Here is a 9,527-nt window from a genome sequence, read left to right as displayed (position 1 = left end):
TTCACTGAAAACCCGGCAGGGAGGGCCTGCGCCCACACAGCATCCCCCTCAGGCCCAAGCCAGGTGTCAGTAATGCAAGCCAGGTTACAATTGCTATCCTCTAACAGATCGTAAAGGATGTGGGTCTTGTTGTTTATAGACCTGGCATTGCACAGGAGCAGAGACAGGGTTTGTGGCACGGTTGGAATGACCCTCAGGTCCCTTTGGTTAGGAGGAGAACCAGAAGGAGAGATAGATATGACGCATCAATCTCGCCTTCCTCTGTAACGCAAGTCCTTTCTCCTACCGCCATACCTCCCCCTGCCCCACACCACCTGAATGGGAGCTCCGCTCGATTAGATGTTATCCTCTTCCTCCCCAGCCGAAGCATTCCCCGCATCCATATCCTCCCCCTCCCCCTACCAAGCAACAAAAAGAACAGAGATGGCAAGGGCACAGTCCTCCTACTCTTGCGCCACAGCAAGGGTGCGCTGTTGCGGAACTGAGGAGTCCCAAAAATGCAGTCCGTGGGCGGTCTCCCCGGGCCAGTGCGCAGTTGCGCACCTCTAAACAACCCAGGGAGAACCGCCCAGCAGCGACGCAGCTCCTAGCAGAGTCCGGTGGCAAGGGGAGGTGTGACAGGAGGAGACCAGGCAGGCTGGCTTTGAGCGTGCCGCTGCCCCAACACGCCCCTCTCTCCGCCTTCCCCCCAAGTGTCCCAAATTCAGCTCACCAGAGCCGCCGTGGAGATGCTGTGGAGGCAGGGAGTCCCAAAAATGCAGTCCGTGGGCGGTCTCCCCGGGCCGGTGCTAACAACCCAGGGAGAACCGCCCGGCAGCGACGCAGCTCCTAGCAGAGACAGGTCTATTTGGGACCTTCACTTCTAGCATCCTTGAATAATTTGCAGAACAGCAATTTCCTCTGAAAAGAAACATTGTGTTCATAGGAAATTGGTGAGGTGGCAGCGGCCGGCCAGTCCGGGACATCTGTCCAAAACCGGGCCGGGACATTCCCAAATGCTAAAAAAACAGGTACCTTACCTTGCAGGTGGAATTGGATCCAGAGGAAGTTGTACTGTGGTGGTATCACAAGCTGGAGCACTGTCACCTTCAACATGGAGGACAAGGAGCAATCTGTCCAAAACTGGGCCGGGACATTCCCAAATGCTAAAAAACAGGTACCTTGCAGCTGGACTTGGTTCAAGAGGCAGTTGTACTGTGGTGTTATCACAAGCCTGAGCACTGTCACCTTCAAAGTGGAGGTGCAGCCTCTTGTAGCATCCTCTTGTAGCATCCTCTTGTAGAATCCTCCTCATATTTATAGTTTAAATTTTCCTTTAGCCCTGTTATAAGTACAGGGCTGTTATCAGCTTCATCTTCTAGGTCTGGAAGATGAAAAGAAACATTGTGTTCATAGGAAATTGGTGAGGTGGCAGCGGCCGGCCAGTCCGGGACATCTGTCCAAAAGTGGGCCAGGACATTCCCAAATGCTAAAAAACAGGAATGTCCAAAACCAGAAAGTATTAAGCCTATTGCAGTTCCTTCCCCTTTATTGGTGAAATGGAAAGCACTCAAATTTTGCTCATCACATTCATATGCCTTAAAGGTCTTAACGGTGCTGAACAGACAGGTTGCTTCAGGTCACGTGTTGCAGTTCCTTCCCCTTTACTGGTTCTTGTTCTTCGTTTCTTTTCCTTTCTTCATGGTTGCTGGACTAAGCTTTTTTTCCTTTCCCTGCCACCTGCTCCTCCTGAATTTGTAGTCTTTGTGAGATCTTTCCAAATGCCTGTGTTTATTTAAGAATACTGTTGACAATTCCAGCTACAGCAGCACCAGCAGAGAGATGTTTTTAGCAAACTCAGGCAGATCAAAAACATTTTGAAGGTATGCCATGTCTCAAACCTGATTTGCTAATTTAACAAGATTAAGTACTGAACCAAGCTTTGTCAGGGAAATTGATTTTCATAGTGTTATTTGAAACTTTGCAGGTGGGAAAAAGCCAATGAAATGTATTTCATTAGCTGATTAGGTCTTTTGTTGCTTTACATAAAGTATATTTCAGTGGAACCTCGCCATACGCGGGGTATCCGTTCCGGATCCTGCCGCGTATGGCGATTTCCGCCTATGCTCAAGCCCCATTATAAACAATGGGGCTCGTGCACGGCGGCGCGGAGGTGCGCGGGGTGCAATGGGGGCGCGCACCCATTCAACTGAATGGGATGCGCTGCCCCATGTGCCCCGCTCGCACCCAGCGGCTTGAGCGCATACGCTCAAAGCCGCCTAAACAAGGCCGCGTATGCGGAGGCCCCACTGTATTATCTGGTCATTCTGGAACAGAAAGAATAAAGCATTTATGAAAGTTTATCACTGGTCATGTTCAGATAGCCTGAGATTAGCCATCATGTTCAGTTATGCTTTCATAATCATACACTAAAAGCTGTCTACTTTGTCCATGTTGTATCAAAACTATATTTTTCTGTAGAGAAAACACTCCAGCTTTAAAATTGCATGTGACACCATTACCGTCTTCACACTTGGACCCTAAAAGCATATTATTAATGTAGACATTAAACAAGAAGGGAGTTAATATACAACCTTATGTAAGTCCTACAAAGGTGTTAATCTTTTAGGTAAGATGACCTCCCAAATCAACTTGCAGTGATGTATCAGTATACAATGATTTAATAAGGAATAATAAATTACAGATGACATTTGTCATTTCCAATTTTTGCCACAGTAAAAGTCTGTTAATTGAGTCAAATGCTGACTTGAAATAATAAAAGGCAACATACAACTATTGTTTCAAGTGATGGATATATTTACTCATCAACACAAAACACAAATCAATTGTTGACTTCCCTTTTTTGGAACCTACTTGTACTTCTGACAATCAATTTTGACTATCTGCCCATTCTTCTAACTTTTCAAAGAGGAACCTAGCATACAATTTAAAGGAAATAACCAAAAGGCTCATAATGGGTCTATAATTGGCTAAGTCCTTCCTCTATCTTTTTTGATATACAGGGGCAATAATAATTAATTTCCACCCCTCGGGTATGCGGCTGGTAAGATTTATATGAGTGAACAGTTTTGCAAGGATCAGAGACCAATATTCCAGTTTTGCCTTGTATAATTCAATTGGTATCAGTTCCTCTCCAGGGGCTTTATTGATTGATTGACTGTGGTAATGATCCCTTTATTTGGTGTGACGTTGGGCCATTGTGTGATGTCTACTAGTTTGGCATAGGAAATTTGGGGAGACAGGTCTGTTTGGGACCTATAAATATTAGTATAATAATTCTCCCACTCCTTACTTTGCACTGCAGCCTCTAATGCATGATTTTGGTGCCTTGTGCGACCAGATACCAGAATTTCTGGGAGTCCTTTTGAATTACTGCCTCTACCAATACTTTCCATTGTGACTCGTAATAGCTTTGTTTCTTCTCTTTGAGTAACTTTTTCTAATTGTGGCATAATTGAGCTGGCTGTAGGAAAACATCTTTGGTTTTCATGGTTTTCAGTTTCCTAAGTTCACTGGCTAGTTGTTGGTTGTTGTTGTTGTTTTTACCCTTCCAGGCAGTCCTGATCGAACCAAGTCTGAGGCTTGGTTCTGGGATTTTGGGGGGGGGGGAGACTGGATGTACTTTGTAAAGGTTTTATTTGTGTCAGTAGGGTTTGTTATGCCCCGATTACATTGTTTGATTCCTGTAAAATGTCTTCCCTTAGTTTCACAAATTTAGTGGAATCTAGTATTTTACTCGATTCAATACATAGTTTTCAAACCTTCTCCAACAGATTTCTTCCCTGAAGTGCCTTCCATAGGATCCTGAAACTTTAACAAAAAGTATGAATTACTTTGGTAAAATCTATTACAAAGCGGTATGCACCTAGGAAGATAAGACACACACCTTTAATGTGCCACATTGTTCAGCAAAATCAGTGAGTTCTTTAACTTTTCCTTTAGCCCTGCTTTAAGTTCAGAGCGTCTTCTAGATCTGGGCAAGACAGACCAAAATAAAGCTGCTTTGGGTCACTTTGGAGGTATAGTTGTAAAACTAATTATAGAATCTCAAGAGAGGGGGAATTATTAGTTAAGTTCCACTCCACAAATGTGACAGGTTCACAGGTATTCAGTTTCTAGAGGAAGGGAAAGTGGAGACAGAAGACATAAACACTTATTAGGCACAAGCTTCCTTCTTGGGAAGTACATGGCATTCTCAAATACACCATTCAAAACTCCTTAGGCCAAAAAGCCCCTTGGGAACTTGTTTTGAATCTACAGGTTTTTTATTTTCACAGGTACCTTGTAGGTGGAGTTGGATCAGCAGGCAATTGGATTGTGGTGGTATCACAAGCCAAAGGGGTAGCAACTGGAGCACTGTCGCCTTCAAAGTGGAGGACAAGGAGCAATCTTGGAAGGATGCAAGCCCCAGTCAGGCTTGAGCCCTTTTGCTAGTCTTGAATTTTGCAACATTTGTGGTTTTGAGTGAGCGGCTGCAGTACAAGGCATTGAACCGCTACATCACTAGGGCTCCATAGCAGCCTCCTCATGTTTATAGTTTGGTCAGAGGCACAAGAGAAGGTGGCTCACAATATAAAGACCCATTAAAACAGCATTTATAAAAATAATTAAAACAGTAAAAAGTTAAAAAAAATTAAACATACAAAATTTAAAACATACAAAGGTTAAACATAATCTAAAACAACACCCCCCCCTCCTCCAATAAAACCAGGTTTGCATGGTGTAAAAAAGCTTGCTGGAATAAAGTATTTGCTTGCTGGCAGAACACAACAAGGGAGATCCTAATGAGAGAGAAACCGACTCGCCTGTGTGCTCCACCACTTTGACTGTTTTTAAACACATGCTGGTTGCGCACCCTCGATGAAAAACAGTAGCAGTAAACCCATTTCAAAAGGTGACTCACCTCCATGAATATCTTCCATTGGCTCATTGGCTACCTTGAAACAAAGTATCCGTTTCCACCATGTCCTGGAAGACTAAAAAGAACAGGTATGTTTTAATAAGCTTGGCGTCAGTGGATTCCTGACCTTTACTAGTGGACTCTTCTGTTGCAAAAAATACACTAAGGCGCGTTTCAGACGCGCACAAAGTACGCACTCTGTACGTTCTAGGGTTAGGAAGGGCGTGCTAGGGTTAGGAAGGGGGCCGCCATCTTTACGTCTCGGACGCACAGCCACAAGGCATTGTTAGTGTACACCTAGCAAGCAACACTGAGGACGAACACACAGCTCCATCTCCATTGCTGGCACCTTGTTCTCCAGTGCTGCTGGGGAGATAAACAAAGAAATGTAGGTTTTCCCCTTTCAAAATCCAGCACTGCTGAGCCTCTGGGACTCATAGGAAAGGAGGGCAGTAACTAAGCATATGCAAACAATCCAAAGAAAGTGGCTGGGGGGGGGGGGAATAGTCACCTGTGTGTTAACGGACTTTGAAAGGTGTTAACAGTGCCAAACAAAGTCGCTTCAGGTCACATAGGTAAAGGTAAGGTAAAATTTTATTTGTATACCTCCTTTCTAGGACCAAGGCGGTTTCCAACATACAATGACATTATAACAATATATCAATACAAACAATATAAAATCACAAAAAGACATAACATTAAAACCTTATAAAGTAAAACAATAAAAACCACCACTCATGCCAGCTGACATGCTGACGGAGGGGGCGAGGAGAGAATACTTCAGGGGTCAGAGAGTCGGGTAGGCCTGCTCAAATAGGAATATTTTTAACCCCTTCCTAAACTGAGTAAGGGAGACGGCCGAGCGGAGCTCAAAGGGCAGCGCGTTCCAGAGGCTGGGGGCCGAGATGGAAAAGGTCCTCCTAGTAGTAACAACTAATCTGGCCTCTGGAACCCTTAATAATTGCTGCCCAGTTGATCTGAGTGTGCGGGGCGGATTGTACCGAGAGAGGCGGTCCTCTAAGTACTAGGGCTTTATAGGTAACAACCAACACCTTGTATTGTGCCCGGAAGCGAATAGGCAGCCAATGTAGGTCTTTAAGGACCGGTGTTATATGACTGGCCCTGGCTGTACCAGTGATCAGTCGTGCCGCCGTATTCTGCACTAACTGCAGCTTCTGGGTATGGTACAAGGGCTGCCCCATGTAGAGCGCATTGCAGAAATCCAAACGAGAGGTTACCAGAGTGTGTACTACAGTTTCAAGGTCCCTCCGGCCCAGGTAGGGACGCAGTTGGCGTATCAGCCGAAGCTGATAACAGGTGCTCCTGACTGTCGCACTCACCTGAGATGTAAGGTGAAGCGACGAATCAAGGAGCACCCCCAGACTGCGTATCGAGTCCTTCACAGGAAGCGTGATCCTGTTTAGGACAGGTGGAACCACCGCCATTCCTGGACCAGGGGAACCTATCACGAGTACTTCCGTTTTCTCTGGATTCAGGCTGAGTCTCTTTTCCCTCATCCAGCCCATTACCGACTCCAGACAGGCCACGAGAGGAGAGATGCCATCCCCGATCACTACATCAGTCGGAGACATAGAGAAAACTATTTGGGTGTCATCAGCGTACTGATAACCCCGTGCCCCATGTCTCCGGATGATCTCTCCCAGCGGTTTCATGTAAATGTTAAAAAGCATGGGAGACAGAATGGCTCCCTGAGGGACCCCAGATGTAAGGGCCCTCCTATCGGAGCACACGTCTCCCAGCTGCACTATCTGGAGCCTCCCAGAGAGGTAGGATCGGAACCACTGGAGCGCAGTGCCCCTGATTCCCACCTCTGCCAGGCGCTCCAGAAGGATACCATGGTCTATGGTATCGAAAGCCGCTGAGATGTCTAAGAGCACTAACGGACACGCTGCCCCTGTCGATGCCCAGACGGAGATCATCGACCAGGGCGACCATGGCAGTCTCAACCCCGTAACCCGCCCGAAAGCCGGTTTGAAATGGGTCTAGATAATCCGTTTCATCCAAGATTGATTGAAGCTGGATCGCAACCGCCCTCTCGATCACCTTCCCTAAAAATGGCAGTAGCGAAACTGGCCGATAATTATTGTGCATCAGGGGGTCAAGGGAGGGCTTTTTTGAGCAGAGGTTTTATCGTGGCCAATTTTAAGCTCGATGGAAATTGCCCATCCCTCAAGGATGTATTAATAATCCGGTGCAACATTAGTGTTACTGCCGGTCCCCCCTGAGCCGCTAGCCATGAGAGACAGGGATCGAGAGAGTAGGTTGTCTTCCTAACACTTCTAAGGATCTTGTCCACATCCTCGGTACTCACAGACTCAAAATGATCCAGTATAACCGAGTCCACGGATGCTCTGGACACCTCTATTCTGGTTTCTGCTCTAATACTGGCGTCAAGACCTTCCCTTATCCGAGAGGTTTTATCCGCGAAGAAGTTGTTAAATTGGTCACAGCAGGCCTTAGTTGGTTCTAGGATCGGGTTCGGGGCAAGAGGGAGCTGCGTTAGTTCCCTCACCACCCTGAACAGCTCTGCTGGATGCGACTCTGTGGACGCGATACGTGCGCCAAAGAACGATTTCTTTGCCGCATCTATCGCCTCTCCATAGTCATCGAAAAGACGGTCTAGGAGAGCCTTGTCGGATAAGCACTGGTGTTTCTGCCAGACACGCTCTAGCCGTCGCAGCACCCGCTTCCTTGCCTGGAGATCTACAGTATACCATACATACTGGTTCTTTTTCTTCGTTTCTTTCCTTTCTTCTTCATTTCAGGACTACGTTTTTTTCCTTGAGGCGTTTTCCTTTTGTGAAGGATTTCTCAAACATCCAAGACTTGGGAGAAAATTTGGAGACTGCCATAAGGGCTGCCACCTGCTCCTCCTGGATTTGTAGTCTCTCTATGGTCTTACAATTTTCACAACATGAATATTTCAGTTTTCAGCAGTTCTGAAATGGAACTGCTACTAATTTCTAAATAACCAAAAGTGTGGAAGAAGCTGCATCTGATGTCTTTCCCTGGCGCACATCTGCAGCTTAGCTGGAAGATAAAACCTGAGCTCTCAACGATAACTCAAAAGCTGGGTTATTCACTAGCTGGCCTGCATCAGGAAGTCGAACCGGAAAGCCTCCATCCCAATCCGAGAAGATTAAAGATGGGGTTTATCTTTCAAGACACACCTAAGGGGAGTTTCTTTCTACCACAAGCCCAACAGCTGGGCTTCCAAACAAGGGAAAGGTTCCCAGCCACATAGGCTACATGAAGAAAAGACTCAGGACACATGGTCTCAGAGGCCTTTTTAAAGGCCTCTGTTGGAAGGTTCTTGAAGCTCTCGCTTCTGCTCTACTCATTGGCCAGTTGTGCCTTAGGTCAGTTATGATGCAACTTCTCATTAGCATCCTCATCTGTGTTATGCTTGTTAAAGTGAGAATAGTGTCCATTGCTAATTTTCTTCTAATTGAGTGAATGGGTAAAATTATCCATGTCTAAATCCCTTTGTAGGTCTGAGGTGTATAGATTAGCATAATCATTGTCAAATTCTTGCGAAATATCTCATTTTGAACACTTTGTCACATTTTGAGGTGGAAATATTTGGAATGGTTGAAGAGGGGGGGGGCTCTTTTTTTACCAGTCTAGCCCATAATTTTGACTTTTTGTTATTGAACTCATAATAAGCTTCAGTAAATGACAGGGAGATTTTATAAAGGTCTAATTTCTCTAGTTCTGTTTTTTGTTGTTGTTCAAGGTTTAGTAGTGTTTTTGGCTCATGTGATATCTTATATGTGAGTGGGAAGGTGATGCAATTTCCAAGAGGAGTAGTTGCTATTCTACCCATGGAACAAAGAGACCAGACACAAATGTGTGGGTTAAAACAGGGCCATTTATTGATCTAATTATTGAGTTCTTAACAGAACTACCACTAGTCCCATAACCAAACCGATGTGGGAGACAGAGAAAGCTGCATACCGGTGTCTTATTGCAGACTACTTTTGCAGCTTATTAAGGACGATAACACCTGGGCCCTCAACCACAGTTCATAAGTTGGGTTGCCATTGGACAACCTGCAAAGTCGGGGTATACTTTCAAGCCAGACCCAAGGTCCATTTCTTTCACCCGCTCCCAGTCATAAGGCCTGTAGGGATGTTTCAAGAAATTTTCCTAACACCCAGTATGGTGTCCAAGGTGGTCTCTGAGATCAAATTCAAAGAATTTATGCCACAGGTACGGGCATGTGTCTACTTAGCCCTTATCTCCCACCAACACCGAGCACCTCTTTTAAACAATTATGCAGGTCCATTAAGAAGACATCATTACCTAGATCAGAGAGGTGGACGCCATCAGCTCTGTAGAGCTCAGGCCTGTGAAATACAATTTGGGGATGGGGCAAGCTTGGCCTCAAGGGCTCCTTTTTTTTTAAATTATAATCTTTATTAAGTTTCTAATTTCAAAACAGACTATGCATTTTTTTCTAACAGTATCATTATTATACTTATCATAAACTCTGCACCCTTCCCTCCCCCCACATTTCTACTCATATTATGCTGTTACACTACTTAGCTATTTTACTTCTATTCCTCAACAGTGTTAAAAATCACTCTCCTGTGTCTCTCAATTA

The sequence above is a fragment of the Sceloporus undulatus genome, chromosome 1 (assembly GCF_019175285.1).
Source record: "Sceloporus undulatus isolate JIND9_A2432 ecotype Alabama chromosome 1, SceUnd_v1.1, whole genome shotgun sequence".
NCBI lineage: Eukaryota > Metazoa > Chordata > Lepidosauria > Squamata > Phrynosomatidae > Sceloporus > Sceloporus undulatus.
The sequence above is the reverse complement of the archived record's forward strand: the minus strand, read 5'-3'. Positions refer to the sequence as shown.